The sequence below is a fragment of the Haliotis rufescens genome, unplaced genomic scaffold (assembly GCF_023055435.1).
Source record: "Haliotis rufescens isolate VD_foot unplaced genomic scaffold, xgHalRufe1.0.p SCAF_21, whole genome shotgun sequence".
In the NCBI taxonomy this organism is placed as follows: domain Eukaryota; kingdom Metazoa; phylum Mollusca; class Gastropoda; order Lepetellida; family Haliotidae; genus Haliotis; species Haliotis rufescens.
Window position 1 is genome coordinate 11,931,817 of NW_025963902.1, and position 14,755 is coordinate 11,946,571.

Below are 14,755 nucleotides of genomic sequence, written 5' to 3' on the forward strand. Positions count from 1 at the left end.
TTATGACAACGATGTGTTCTTCGATCGAACACAAAAACAATACCATCAATAAACTTAACTGTTTCTATTCAAATGGGACCCGTGAAGATTCCGGGGTAGATTAGGTCTTCAGCAACCCATACTTGCCGTAAAAGGTGACTATGCTTGTCGTAAAAGGCGACTAACGGGATCGGGTGGTCAGGTTCGCTGACTTGGTTGATGCATGTCATCGACCCCAATTGCGTGGATCGATGCTCATGATGTCAATCACGGGATTGTCTGGTCCAGACTCGATTATTTTACAGACCGCCGTCATATAGCTGGAATATTGCTGAGTGGGGCGTTTAACAACAAACAAACAAACAAACAAAAAAACAACAATCAGCTTGCTCCAATATGACGTTTTATTGTTTACAACTTCGGTGAAACCCACGAGCACGGGTATGGTGCTGACAAACCTAGACATATCATCGGGGCGAACCAGGATTCGAACCCACAATCATAGGTTTCTGGCGTGCCCAAGGGACGCAACTCTGCATAGCGAATTGCTCCCACATCAGCCCTGACTTGTTGTGGCTGATTTTTTCTCAAATCAGAACAAACCTTAATTGTTATGTCCTGTCATGTAGCGTTAAGTTTTCATACAATGTCGACACTTCTCATTCCGGAATATCATAACGCAATTATGACTTCACAACACCAGATTGTACGCCATGATATTGTCCGTGACTTAGAAACACCGATAAGTTGTCCTCTGTACAGCACCCAGGTCACAAATCAGGCGAAATTAAACAATGGTTGTCTCGGAGAGTAGGCGGTGTCTTGACTCAGTAGCAGTAGCAGTAGCAGCAGTAGCAGTAGGAGAGTAGGCGGTGTCTTGACTCCTGGGAGTCCCTAGGGGTTCGGTACTGCCCCACGGTGAGTCATATGCTACATGTGGTGTCTCCTTGACAAGTAATTTGGTTCGAAATATGCCTCCGTTCACCCTGTAGTGAATGGGTACCCGGTAGGATGTAATGGTGAATGTGGACTTAATGTGCCCCACGCAGCTTGGGTTGCATACACCCCAGAGAGCTGAGAATGAAAATCCATTGACAGGGCTAATAATTCTCTGATGATATCCAGCATGGAAAAGCGCTATACACATGGGCTAGTAGTAGCAGTGGCAGTGACAGTGGCAGCAGCAAAAGCAGCAGTAGAAGTAGCAGTAGCAGTAGCAGTAGCAGCAGCAGCAGTAGAAGTAGCAGTAGTAGCAATGGCAGTAGCAGTAGTAACAGCAGTAGCAGCAGTAGCAGTAGCAGTAGTAGCAGCAGTAGCAGTAGCAGTAGTAGCAGCAGTAGCAGTGGCAGTAGTAGCAGTAGTAGCAGCAGTAGCAGTAGCAGTGGCAGTAGTAGCAGTAGCAGTAGTAGCAGCAGTAGCAGTGGCAGTGGCAGTAGTAGCAGTAGCAGTAGTAGCAGCAGTAGCAGTGGCAGTAGTAGCAGCAGTAGCAGTGGCAGTGGCAGTAGTAGCAGTAGCAGTAGTAGCAGCAGTAGCAGTAGTAGCAGTAGTAGCAGCAGTAGCAGCAGTAGCAGTAGTAGCAGCAGTAGCAGTAGCAGTGGCAGTAGTAGCAGTAGCAGTAGTAGCAGCAGTAGCAGTAGCAGTAGCAATGACAGCAGAAGTAGCAGTAGTAGCAGTAGCAGCTGTAGCAGTAGTAGCAGTAACAGCAGTAGCAGTAGTAGCAGCAGTAGCAGTAGCAGTAGTAGCAGTAGCAGCTGTAGCAGCAGTAGCAGCAGTAGCAGTAGCAGTAGTAGCAGTAGCAGCTGTAGCAGCAGTAGCAGTAGCAGTAGTAGCAGTAGTAGCAGCAGTAGCAGTAGCAATGACAGTAGCAGCAGTAGCAGTAGCAATGACAGTAGAAGTAGCAGTAGCAGTAGTAGCAGTAGTAGCAGTAGCAATGACAGTAGAAGTAGCAGTAGCAGTAGTAGAAGTAGTAGCAGTAGCAGTAGTAGCAATGACAGTAGAAGTAGCAGTAGCAGTAGTAGCAGTAGTAGCAGTAGCAATGACAGTAGAAGTAGCAGTAGCAGTAGTAGCAGCAGTAGCAGTAGCAGTAGTAGCAATGGCAGTAGCAGTAGTAGCAGTAGTAGCAATAGCAGTAGCAGTAGTAGCAGTAGCAGTAGAAGTAGAAGTAGTAGCAATGGCAGTAGCAGTAGTAGCAGTAGTAGCAATAGCAGTAGCAGTAGTAGCAGTAGCAGTAGTAGCAATAGCAGTAGCAGTAGTAGCAGTAGTAGCAATAGCAGTAGCAGTAGCAGTAGTAGCAGTAGCAGTAGAAGTAGCAGTAGTAGCAATGGCAGTAGCAGTAGTAGCAGTAGTAGCAATAGCAGTAGCAGTAGTAGCAGTAGCAGTAGTAGCAATAGCAGTAGCAGTAGTAGCAGTAGTGGCAATGGCAGTAGCAGTAGTAGCAGTAGTAGCAGTAGCAGTAGTGGCAATGGCAGTAGCAGTAGTAGCAGTAGCAGTAGTAGCAATGGCAGTAGCAGTAGTAGCAGTAGTGGCAATGGCAGTAGTAGCAGCAGTAGCAGTAGCAGTAGTAGCAGTAGTAGCAGTAGCAGTAGTAGCAGTAGTAGCAATGGCAGTAGCAGTAGTAGCAGTAGTAGCAATGGCAGTAGCAGTAGTAGCAGTAGTAGCAATGGCAGTAGCAGTAGTAGCAATGGCAGTAGCAGTAGTAGCAGTAGTAGCAGTAGTAGCAGTAGTGGCAATGGCAGTAGCAGTAGTAGCAGTAGCAGTAGTAGCAGTAGTAGCAATGGCAGTAGCAGTAGTAGCAGTAGTGGCAGTAGTAGCAGTAGCAGTAGTGGCAATGGCAGTAGCAGTAGTAGCAGTAGCAGTAGTAGCAGTAGTAGCAATGGCAGTAGCAGTAGTAGCAGTAGTAGCAGTAGCAGTAGTGGCAATGGCAGTAGCAGTAGTAGCAGTAGCAGTAGTAGCAGTAGTGGCAATGGCAGTAGCAGTAGTAGCAGTAGCAGTAGTAGCAGTAGTAGCAATGGCAGTAGCAGTAGTAGCAGTAGTAGCAGTAGCAGTGGCAGTAGTAGCAGTAGTAGCAATGGCAGTAGCAGTAGTAGCAGTAGCAGTAGTAGCAGTAGCAGTAGTGGCAATGGCAGTAGCAGTAGTAGTAGTAGCAGTAGTAGCAGTAGTAGCAGTAGTGGCAATGGCAGTAGCAGTAGTAGCAGTAGCAGTAGTAGCAGTAGCAGTAGTGGCAATGGCAGTAGCAGTAGTAGCAGTAGTAGCAATGGCAGTAGTAGCAGTAGTAGCAGCAGTAGCAGTAGTAGCAGTAGCAGTAGTAGCAGTAGTAGCAATGGCAGTAGCAGTAGTAGCAGTAGTAGCAATGGCAGTAGCAGTAGTAGCAGTAGTAGCAGTAGTAGCAGTAGTAGCAATGGCAGTAGCAGTAGTAGCAGTAGTAGCAATAGCAGTAGTGGCAATGGCAGTAGCAGTAGTGGCAATGGCAGTAGCAGTAGTAGCAGTAGCAGTAGTGGCAATGGCAGTAGCAGTAGTAGCAGTAGCAGTAGTAGCAATGGCAGTAGCAGTAGTAGCAGTAGTAGCAGTAGTAGCAATGGCAGTAGCAGTAGTAGCAGTAGTAGCAGTAGCAGTAGTAGCAATGGCAGTAGCAGTAGTAGCAGTAGTAGCAATGGCAGTAGCAGTAGTAGCAGTAGTAGCAGTAGCAGTAGTAGCAATGGCAGTAGCAGTAGTAGCAGTAGTAGCAATAGCAGTAGTGGCAATGGCAGTAGCAGTAGTGGCAATGGCAGTAGCAGTAGTAGCAGTAGCAGTAGTGGCAATGGCAGTAGCAGTAGTAGCAGTAGCAGTAGTAGCAATGGCAGTAGCAGTAGTAGCAGTAGTAGCAGTAGTAGCAATGGCAGTAGCAGTAGTAGCAGTAGTAGCAATAGCAGTAGTGGCAGTAGTAGCAGTAGTAGCAGTAGCAGTAGTAGCAATGGCAGTAGCAGTAGTAGCAGTAGCAGTAGTAGCAGTAGTGGCAATGGCAGTAGCAGTAGTAGCAGTAGTAGTAGTAGCAGTAGTAGCAATGGCAGTAGCAGTAGTAGTAGTAGCAGTAGTAGCAATGGCAGTAGCAGTAGTAGCAGTAGCAGTAGTAGCAGTAGTGGCAATGGCAGTAGCAGTAGTAGCAGTAGCAGTAGTAGCAGTAGTGGCAATGGCAGTAGCAGTAGTAGCAGTAGCAGTAGTAGCAATGGCAGTAGCAGTAGTAGCAGTAGCAGTAGTAGCAATGGCAGTAGCAGTAGTAGGAGTAGTAGCAGTAGTAGCAATGGCAGTAGCAGTAGTAGCAGTAGTAGCAATAGCAGTAGTGGCAGTAGTAGCAGTAGTAGCAGTAGCAGTAGTAGCAATAGCAGTAGTGGCAATGGCAGTAGCAGTAGTAGTAGTAGCAGTAGTAGCAATGGCAGTAGCAGTAGTAGCAGTAGCAGTAGTAGCAGTAGTGGCAATGGCAGTAGCAGTAGTAGCAGTAGCAGAAAGTAGCAGTAGTGGCAATGGCAGTAGCAGTAGTAGCAGTAGCAGTAGTAGCAATGGCAGTAGCAGTAGTAGCAGTAGCAGTAGTAGCAGTAGTAGCAATGGCAGTAGCAGTAGTAGCAATGGCAGTAGCAGTAGTAGCAGTAGTAGCAGTAGTGGCAGTAGTAGCAGTAGTGGCAGTAGTAGCAGTAGCAGTAGTAGCAGTAGTAGCAATGGCAGTAGCAGTAGTAGCAGTAGTAGCAATAGCAGTAGTGGCAATGGCAGTAGCAGTAGTAGCAGTAGCAGTAGTAGCAGTAGTAGCAATGGCAGTAGCAGTAGTAGCAGTAGTAGCAGTAGCAGTAGTGGCAATGGCAGTAGCAGTAGTAGCAGTAGCAGTAGTAGCAGTAGTGGCAATGGCAGTAGCAGTAGTAGCAGTAGCAGTAGTAGCAGTAGTAGCAATGGCAGTAGCAGTAGTAGCAGTAGTAGCAGTAGCAGTGGCAGTAGTAGCAGTAGTAGCAATGGCAGTAGCAGTAGTAGCAGTAGCAGTAGTAGCAGTAGCAGTAGTGGCAATGGCAGTAGCAGTAGTAGTAGTAGCAGTAGTAGCAGTAGTAGCAGTAGTGGCAATGGCAGTAGCAGTAGTAGCAGTAGCAGTAGTAGCAGTAGCAGTAGTGGCAATGGCAGTAGCAGTAGTAGCAGTAGTAGCAATGGCAGTAGTAGCAGTAGTAGCAGCAGTAGCAGTAGTAGCAGTAGCAGTAGTAGCAGTAGTAGCAATGGCAGTAGCAGTAGTAGCAGTGGTAGCAATGGCAGTAGCAGTAGTAGCAGTAGTAGCAGTAGTAGCAGTAGTAGCAATGGCAGTAGCAGTAGTAGCAGTAGTAGCAATAGCAGTAGTGGCAATGGCAGTAGCAGTAGTGGCAATGGCAGTAGCAGTAGTAGCAGTAGCAGTAGTGGCAATGGCAGTAGCAGTAGTAGCAGTAGCAGTAGTAGCAATGGCAGTAGCAGTAGTAGCAGTAGTAGCAGTAGTAGCAATGGCAGTAGCAGTAGTAGCAGTAGTAGCAGTAGTAGCAGTAGCAGTAGTGGCAATGGCAGTAGCAGTAGTAGTAGCAATGGCAGTAGCAGTAGTAGCAGTAGTAGCAATAGCAGTAGTGGCAATGGCAGTAGCAGTAGTAGCAGTAGCAGTAGTAGCAGTAGTAGCAGTAGTAGCAGTAGCAGTAGTGGCAATGGCAGTAGCAGTAGTAGCAGTAGTAGCAGTAGTAGCAATGGTAGTAGCAGTAGTAGCAGTAGTAGCAGTAGTAGCAGTAGCAGTAGTGGCAATGGCAGTAGCAGTAGTAGTAGCAATGGCAGTAGCAGTAGTAGCAGTAGTAGCAATAGCAGTAGTGGCAATGGCAGTAGCAGTAGTAGCAGTAGCAGTAGTAGCAGTAGTAGCAATGGCAGTAGCAGTAGTAGCAGTAGTAGCAGTAGTAGCAATGGTAGTAGCAGTAGTAGCAGTAGTAGCAGTAGTAGCAGTAGCAGTAGTGGCAATGGCAGTAGCAGTAGTAGCAGTAGTAGCAATGGCAGTAGTAGCAGTAGTAGCAATAGCAGTAGTGGCAATGGCAGTAGCAGTAGTAGCAGTAGTAGCAATAGCAGTAGTGGCAATGGCAGTAGCAGTAGTAGCAGTAGCAGTAGTAGCAGTAGTAGCAATGGCAGTAGCAGTAGTAGCAGTAGTGGCAATGGCAGTAGCAGTAGTAGCAGTAGTAGCAGTAGTGGCAATGGCAGTAGCAGTAGTGGCAATGGCAGTAGCAGTAGTAGCAGTAGTGGCAATGGCAGTAGCAGTAGCAGTAGTAGCAATAGCAGTAGTGGCAATGGCAGTAGCAGTAGTAGCAGTAGTAGCAGTAGTAGCAGTAGCAGTAGTGGCAATGGCAGTAGCAGTAGTAGCAGTAGTAGCAGTAGTAGCAATGGTAGTAGCAGTAGTAGCAGTAGTAGCAGTAGTAGCAGTAGCAGTAGTGGCAATGGCAGTAGCAGTAGTAGCAGTAGTAGCAATGGCAGTAGCAGTAGTAGCAGTAGTAGCAGTAGTAGCAGTAGCAGTAGTGGCAATGGCAGTAGCAGTAGTAGTAGCAATGGCAGTAGCAGTAGTAGCAGTAGTAGCAATAGCAGTAGTGGCAATGGCAGTAGCAGTAGTAGCAGTAGCAGTAGTAGCAGTAGTAGCAGTAGTAGCAGTAGCAGTAGTGGCAATGGCAGTAGCAGTAGTAGCAGTAGTAGCAGTAGTAGCAATGGTAGTAGCAGTAGTAGCAGTAGTAGCAGTAGTAGCAGTAGCAGTAGTGGCAATGGCAGTAGCAGTAGTAGTAGCAATGGCAGTAGCAGTAGTAGCAGTAGTAGCAATAGCAGTAGTGGCAATGGCAGTAGCAGTAGTAGCAGTAGCAGTAGTAGCAGTAGTAGCAATGGCAGTAGCAGTAGTAGCAGTAGTAGCAGTAGTAGCAATGGTAGTAGCAGTAGTAGCAGTAGTAGCAGTAGTAGCAGTAGCAGTAGTGGCAATGGCAGTAGCAGTAGTAGCAGTAGTAGCAATGGCAGTAGTAGCAGTAGTAGCAATAGCAGTAGTGGCAATGGCAGTAGCAGTAGTAGCAGTAGTAGCAATAGCAGTAGTGGCAATGGCAGTAGCAGTAGTAGCAGTAGCAGTAGTAGCAGTAGTAGCAATGGCAGTAGCAGTAGTAGCAGTAGTGGCAATGGCAGTAGCAGTAGTAGCAGTAGTAGCAGTAGTGGCAATGGCAGTAGCAGTAGTGGCAATGGCAGTAGCAGTAGTAGCAGTAGTGGCAATGGCAGTAGCAGTAGCAGTAGTAGCAATAGCAGTAGTGGCAATGGCAGTAGCAGTAGTAGCAGTAGTAGCAGTAGTAGCAGTAGCAGTAGTGGCAATGGCAGTAGCAGTAGTAGCAGTAGTAGCAGTAGTAGCAATGGTAGTAGCAGTAGTAGCAGTAGTAGCAGTAGTAGCAGTAGCAGTAGTGGCAATGGCAGTAGCAGTAGTAGCAGTAGTAGCAATGGCAGTAGCAGTAGTAGCAGTAGTAGCAGTAGTAGCAGTAGCAGTAGTGGCAATGGCAGTAGCAGTAGTAGTAGCAATGGCAGTAGCAGTAGTAGCAGTAGTAGCAATAGCAGTAGTGGCAATGGCAGTAGCAGTAGTAGCAGTAGCAGTAGTAGCAGTAGTAGCAGTAGTAGCAGTAGCAGTAGTGGCAATGGCAGTAGCAGTAGTAGCAGTAGTAGCAGTAGTAGCAATGGTAGTAGCAGTAGTAGCAGTAGTAGCAGTAGTAGCAGTAGCAGTAGTGGCAATGGCAGTAGCAGTAGTAGTAGCAATGGCAGTAGCAGTAGTAGCAGTAGTAGCAATAGCAGTAGTGGCAATGGCAGTAGCAGTAGTAGCAGTAGCAGTAGTAGCAGTAGTAGCAATGGCAGTAGCAGTAGTAGCAGTAGTAGCAGTAGTAGCAATGGTAGTAGCAGTAGTAGCAGTAGTAGCAGTAGTAGCAGTAGCAGTAGTGGCAATGGCAGTAGCAGTAGTAGCAGTAGTAGCAATGGCAGTAGCAGTAGTAGCAGTAGTAGCAATAGCAGTAGTAGCAATGGTAGTAGCAGTAGTAGCAGTAGTAGCAGTAGTAGCAGTAGCAGTAGTGGCAATGGCAGTAGCAGTAGTAGCAGTAGTAGCAATGGCAGTAGCAGTAGTAGCAGTAGTAGCAGTAGTAGCAGTAGCAGTAGTGGCAATGGCAGTAGCAGTAGTAGTAGCAATGGCAGTAGCAGTAGTAGCAGTAGTAGCAATAGCAGTAGTGGCAATGGCAGTAGCAGTAGTAGCAGTAGCAGTAGTAGCAGTAGTAGCAGTAGTAGCAGTAGCAGTAGTGGCAATGGCAGTAGCAGTAGTAGCAGTAGTGGCAATGGCAGTAGCAGTAGTAGCAGTAGTAGCAGTAGTAGCAATGGTAGTAGCAGTAGTAGCAGTAGTAGCAGTAGTAGCAGTAGCAGTAGTGGCAATGGCAGTAGCAGTAGTAGTAGCAATGGCAGTAGCAGTAGTAGCAATAGCAGTAGTGGCAATGGCAGTAGCAGTAGTAGCAGTAGCAGTAGTAGCAGTAGTAGCAATGGCAGTAGCAGTAGTAGCAGTAGTAGCAGTAGTAGCAATGGTAGTAGCAGTAGTAGCAGTAGTAGCAGTAGTAGCAGTAGCAGTAGTGGCAATGGCAGTAGCAGTAGTAGCAGTAGTAGCAATGGCAGTAGCAGTAGTAGCAGTAGTAGCAATAGCAGTAGTGGCAATGGCAGTAGCAGTAGTAGCAGTAGTAGCAATAGCAGTAGTGGCAATGGCAGTAGCAGTAGTAGCAGTAGCAGTAGTAGCAGTAGTAGCAATGGCAGTAGCAGTAGTAGCAGTAGTGGCAATGGCAGTAGCAGTAGTAGCAGTAGTAGCAGTAGTGGCAATGGCAGTAGCAGTAGTGGCAATGGCAGTAGCAGTAGTAGCAGTAGTGGCAATGGCAGTAGCAGTAGCAGTAGTAGCAATAGCAGTAGTGGCAATGGCAGTAGCAGTAGTAGCAGTAGTAGCAGTAGTAGCAGTAGCAGTAGTGGCAATGGCAGTAGCAGTAGTAGCAGTAGTAGCAGTAGTAGCAATGGTAGTAGCAGTAGTAGCAGTAGTAGCAGTAGTAGCAGTAGCAGTAGTGGCAATGGCAGTAGCAGTAGTAGCAGTAGTAGCAATGGCAGTAGCAGTAGTAGCAGTAGTAGCAGTAGCAGTAGTGGCAATGGCAGTAGCAGTAGTAGTAGCAATGGCAGTAGCAGTAGTAGCAGTAGTAGCAATAGCAGTAGTGGCAATGGCAGTAGCAGTAGTAGCAGTAGCAGTAGTAGCAGTAGTAGCAGTAGTAGCAGTAGCAGTAGTGGCAATGGCAGTAGCAGTAGTAGCAGTAGTGGCAATGGCAGTAGCAGTAGTAGCAGTAGTAGCAGTAGTAGCAATGGTAGTAGCAGTAGTAGCAGTAGTAGCAGTAGTAGCAGTAGCAGTAGTGGCAATGGCAGTAGCAGTAGTAGTAGCAATGGCAGTAGCAGTAGTAGCAGTAGTAGCAATAGCAGTAGTGGCAATGGCAGTAGCAGTAGTAGCAGTAGCAGTAGTAGCAGTAGTAGCAATGGCAGTAGCAGTAGTAGCAGTAGTAGCAGTAGTAGCAATGGTAGTAGCAGTAGTAGCAGTAGTAGCAGTAGTAGCAGTAGCAGTAGTGGCAATGGCAGTAGCAGTAGTAGCAGTAGTAGCAATGGCAGTAGCAGTAGTAGCAGTAGTAGCAATAGCAGTAGTGGCAATGGCAGTAGCAGTAGTAGCAGTAGTAGCAATAGCAGTAGTGGCAATGGCAGTAGCAGTAGTAGCAGTAGCAGTAGTAGCAGTAGTAGCAATGGCAGTAGCAGTAGTAGCAGTAGTAGCAATAGCAGTAGTGGCAATGGCAGTAGCAGTAGTAGCAGTAGCAGTAGTAGCAGTAGTAGCAATGGCAGTAGCAGTAGTAGCAGTAGTAGCAGTAGCAGTAGTGGCAATGGCAGTAGCAGTAGTAGCAGTAGTAGCAATGGCAGTAGCAGTAGTAGCAGTAGTAGCAATAGCAGTAGTGGCAATGGCAGTAGCAGTAGTAGCAGTAGCAGTAGTAGCAGTAGTAGCAATGGCAGTAGCAGTAGTAGCAGTAGTAGCAGTAGCAGTAGTGGCAATGGCAGTAGCAGTAGTAGCAGTAGCAGTAGTAGCAGTAGTAGCAGTAGCAGTAGTAGCAGTAGTAGCAATGGCAGTAGCAGTAGTAGCAGTAGCAGTAGTAGCAGTAGTAGCAATGGCAGTAGCAGTAGTAGCAGTAGTAGCAGTAGCAGTAGTGGCAATGGCAGTAGCAGTAGTAGCAGTAGCAGTAGTAGCAGCAGTAGCAGTAGCAGTAGTAGCAGTAGTAGCAATGGCAGTAGCAGTAGTAGCAGTAGTAGCAATGGCAGTAGCAGTAGTAGCAGTAGCAGTAGTAGCAGTAGTAGCAATGGCAGTAGCAGTAGTAGCAGTAGTAGCAATAGCAGTAGCAGTAGTAGCAATGGCAGTAGCAGTAGTAGCAGTAGCAGTAGTAGCAGTAGTAGCAATAGCAGTAGCAGTAGTAGCAGTAGCAGTAGTAGCAATGGCAGTAGCAGTAGTAGCAGTAGTAGCAATGGCAGTAGCAGTAGTAGCAGTAGCAGTAGTGGCAATAGCAGTAGCAGTAGTAGCAATGGCAGTAGCAGTAGTAGCAGTAGTAGCAGTAGCAGTAGTGGCAATGGCAGTAGCAGTAGTAGCAGTAGCAGTAGTAGCAGTAGTAGCAATGGCAGTAGCAGTAGTAGCAGTAGTAGCAATAGCAGTAGCAGTAGTAGCAGTAGTAGCAGTAGTGGCAATAGCAGTAGCAGTAGTAGCAGTAGTAGCAGTAGCAGCAGTAGCAATGGCAGTAGCAGTAGTAGCAGTAGTGGCAATGGCAGTAGCAGTAGTAGCAGTAGTAGCAGTAGTAGCAATGGCAGTAGGAGTAGTAGCAGTAGTAGCAGTAGTAGCAATAGCAGTAGGAGTAGTAGCAGTAGTAGCAATAGCAGTAGCAGTAGTAGCAGCAGTAGCAATGGCAGTAGCAGTACACACGCACACGCGCACACGCAAACGCACACACACACACACGCACGCACGCACACGCATACATACGCACACACACACACTCATACGTGCATTGATTAATATACATACTATTATAAAGAACCACCAATCTCATTAAAATCAGATCTAAGTTCTCGCTGCCGGTAAACAAAGATCTGAGGACATCCCATTACGGATCACGTCAGACCGACCTTTCGCGAACTTTGACCGATCACTGAATTGACCAACAAGAAGTCGACGTCAGCCAATTGGAAAACAGCTTCCTCGAGCTTTACGGTACTCGTTTCAACCTGGCGACATCCATTTCAGACTACGCTTGAAAAATGTTGACACAGTTCTCGATTAAAATTTTGAAAACTGAACAAACGAACATTCCGGAATGTTTCATACATGGTTCAGATTGTATGTCAGTGCTTCCCACGTACTGTGCAACGCCTCCTCCGTTCAAATGTTTATCCCACGGAAGCGAGAGATAGACTAAATTTTGACGGAATCAGTCGTAGGGGCCGTAACTGTCGTTCGGAATACCTCGTGTGAACGTTTTCGAGGTTGCATAATAAGAAAACATATTCCGACTGTTACTTTTATGATATGGTAAGCAACGCTTTGATTGGTTGGATGAAAGGTCGTTCTGACGTGACCCGTAATGGGATGTCCTCAGATTTTTGTTTATCGATAGCGAGAACAAAGATCTGATTTTAATGAGATTGCTTCCATTTCAGACTACGCTTGAAAAATATGTTGACACAGTTCTCGATAAAAATTTTGAAAACTGAAAAAACGAACGTTCCGGAATGTCTCATATATGGTTGAGATTGTAGGGTAGTGCCTTCCACGTACTGTGCAACGCCTTTTCTCCCATGGAAGCAAGAGATAGGCGATGATTTTGACGGAATAAGTCGTACGGGCCGTAACTGTCGTTCGGAATACCCCATGTTAACGTTTTCGAGCTTGCATGATTAGAAAACAAATTCCCACTGTCGCTTTCATGATCTGGTAAGCAACGCTTTGATTGGCCGGAGAAAAGGTCGTGCTGACGTGACCCGTAATGGGATGTCCTTAGATCTTTGTTTAGCGATAGCGAGAACTAAGATCTGATTTGAATGAGATTGTAAGAACCACCCACTCACTCACACACTCAAACACGCACATACAGATTAAATACACATTGTTGTCACAGATACACAAACATGCACAGCACGCACTAACGTAGATTAATATGCATTCCGTTAATACTGTTTATGTCTAAATACACTGGTGGGAATATCAATAACAAAATCATATAGGGAAATACAAGCAGGCGCTACGCTCCAGCCAAAAGCAGGGCACAAGCGACGAAGGGTAGTAACATCGTGTATACTTGTATGTTATGAACAACTGGCGTTTCAGTTTTCTTTAGGTTTATCTGTTTTTGGCTGATTACCGAACATGACCTGCAATCACCACATGGCAGCTGTTGTAGAAATGATAATACAATCAGACGAAGAATATCATCCATGTAACACTGAGCTGTCCAATTTGCGTTACTGATGACCAGTGGTGTTCTATCCTGCCCACGACCCCCCCCCCCCCCCCCCCCAACCTCCCCCCCCCCCACACACACACACTATAACACACCCTCCCCTTCACGGTCTCTTCCATCCACATAAAATCGACTTTCACTGATGAAAGGACGTACAGTCCGGGCCCATCTCAATCTCTGACGACAATGTGAGGCTAACAATAACTGCCCTCTGTAAGTTCTGTAAGACTTAATTATTGCGCCCTGGGTCGCCTGGCCACGGTCTGTCGGCTAACCATATGCCTTAATGCATTCGTCGCTGATGACGTCACTGTCAGGAATCGTTTCCGGAGATGCAAAGCACGCAAGTACCGGTCTTCATTGGGCGTAGTTAGCCTGGGCCTGCCTGTTCTTGGCCTGTTTGATGCTTGCCCGGTCTGTCTATAACGTTGCATCAGGTTAGTTACAACAACACGGGAGCAACTAAAAGTTCTCGCCATGTGGGCATGGGTGGCTCGCCCGCTAGGTTGTTCAGGTGTCAGTCGTGGCGTTTCTGTGATGTTTTGTGGGACGGGTGGCCCAGTCGTCTAAGGCGCAGCGATTCGCTGTGCAGAGTTGCGTCCCTTGGGCACGCCAGAAACCTATGATTGTGGGTTCGAATCCCGGTTCGCCCCAATAATGTTTCTAGGTTTGTCAGCACCATACCCGTGCTCGTGGGTTTCACCGAAGTGGTAAACGTCTGAGACCTGCATCACTTCGGGCTTTCACCCACATTAAGCTGACAAGCCGCGGTATAACTGGAATACTGTTAAAAGCGGCGTTAAACCCAACTCACTCACTCACTCACTCTGTGAAGTTTTTGTTATCAGTGGGAATGTTTGACATGCCGTTCAAATTATTGATTTTCCCTTAATGTACGCAGATTATGACATGAAACAAGAGACAAACAAACACTGATTGTGTGGTTTCCGGCACCACATCTCACTCCACAGAGTTGCTATTCTTAGTCGTGTCAGGATCCGCTGGTCGTTTGTTCGAATCCCAGGTTCGCCCAGATAATGGTCCTAGGTTCGTCAGCACCGCCACCCTTCTCTCAAGTGTCAACAAAGTGGTTAACGATCTGCCTGACTTTGGGTTTTAGAAATTGTTCTGAATATGACCGCACGTCAAATCCACACGGTATTATAATGCTAACGTTAGAGCTCTCATGGAGTGAGTGAGTGAGCTGGGTTTGACAGTATTCAGTATTCACGGCGTGTCGACTGCATGTGGAAGGGAAGCCCGAAGTGATGCAGGTGTAACACGATTTCCACTTTGGTGAAACACACGAACACGGGTATGGTGACCAAACTAGAAGCATAATCGATGAGAAACGTGAAGCATAATCGATGAGAAACGTGATTCGAACGTACGATCATAGGTTCCTGGTGTCCCCAAGGGACGCAACACTGCTCGGCTGGGTCACCCGTGCCACCTAGCACTCATAGATATAATACCAGGGAGTCTGTATACAGACAGCTCATCTTGACCAGAGGTCACAGAGTACCCAGTGATGGCATTCGTGACCAACTCGTCCCATTCCGGGACAACCCGAATGAAGACTGGTGCTCCTCTCGAAGGTTTCCATATTGGCGTATGAATACGAGAACTACTTCAAACAAGAACGATAACTCTTATTATCATCCAAAACTGGCTCCCACTGGAGATATCGCTTGGGTGAGATCAATATTGTACATTGTAGATATCACTGCAATGAAATTGCATCACAATGCTTTGCAGACCATTGTGTCGTCATTGTTACCATGACGTCACAATCACATGACATCACTAATGGCTCTGCTACTGAAGCTGTTCGCAGTGTTTTTACACTAAGACATTGCTTTTTACTGTTTACAAACTGAAAAAGTTGAAATAATGTTGGATGATAAATACAATCTCACCCTCGTGTGTTTTTATATCAAATAGGGGCGGTCGGGTAGCCTAGTGGTTAAAGCGTTAGCTCGTCACGCCGAAGACCCGGGTTCCATTCCCGACATGGGTACAATGTGTGAAGCCCATTTCTGGTGTCCCCCGCCGTGATATTGCTGGAATATTGCTAAAAGCGGCGTAAAACCAAACTCACTCACTCACTTTTATCAAATATAGCAACTCGGATGAAATTCTCTATTTCTACCTGCATCTTATAGTAAAATTGATGCAGACGTTACAGCAGCGCTCGCTTATTCATGATATAAAAATATTAA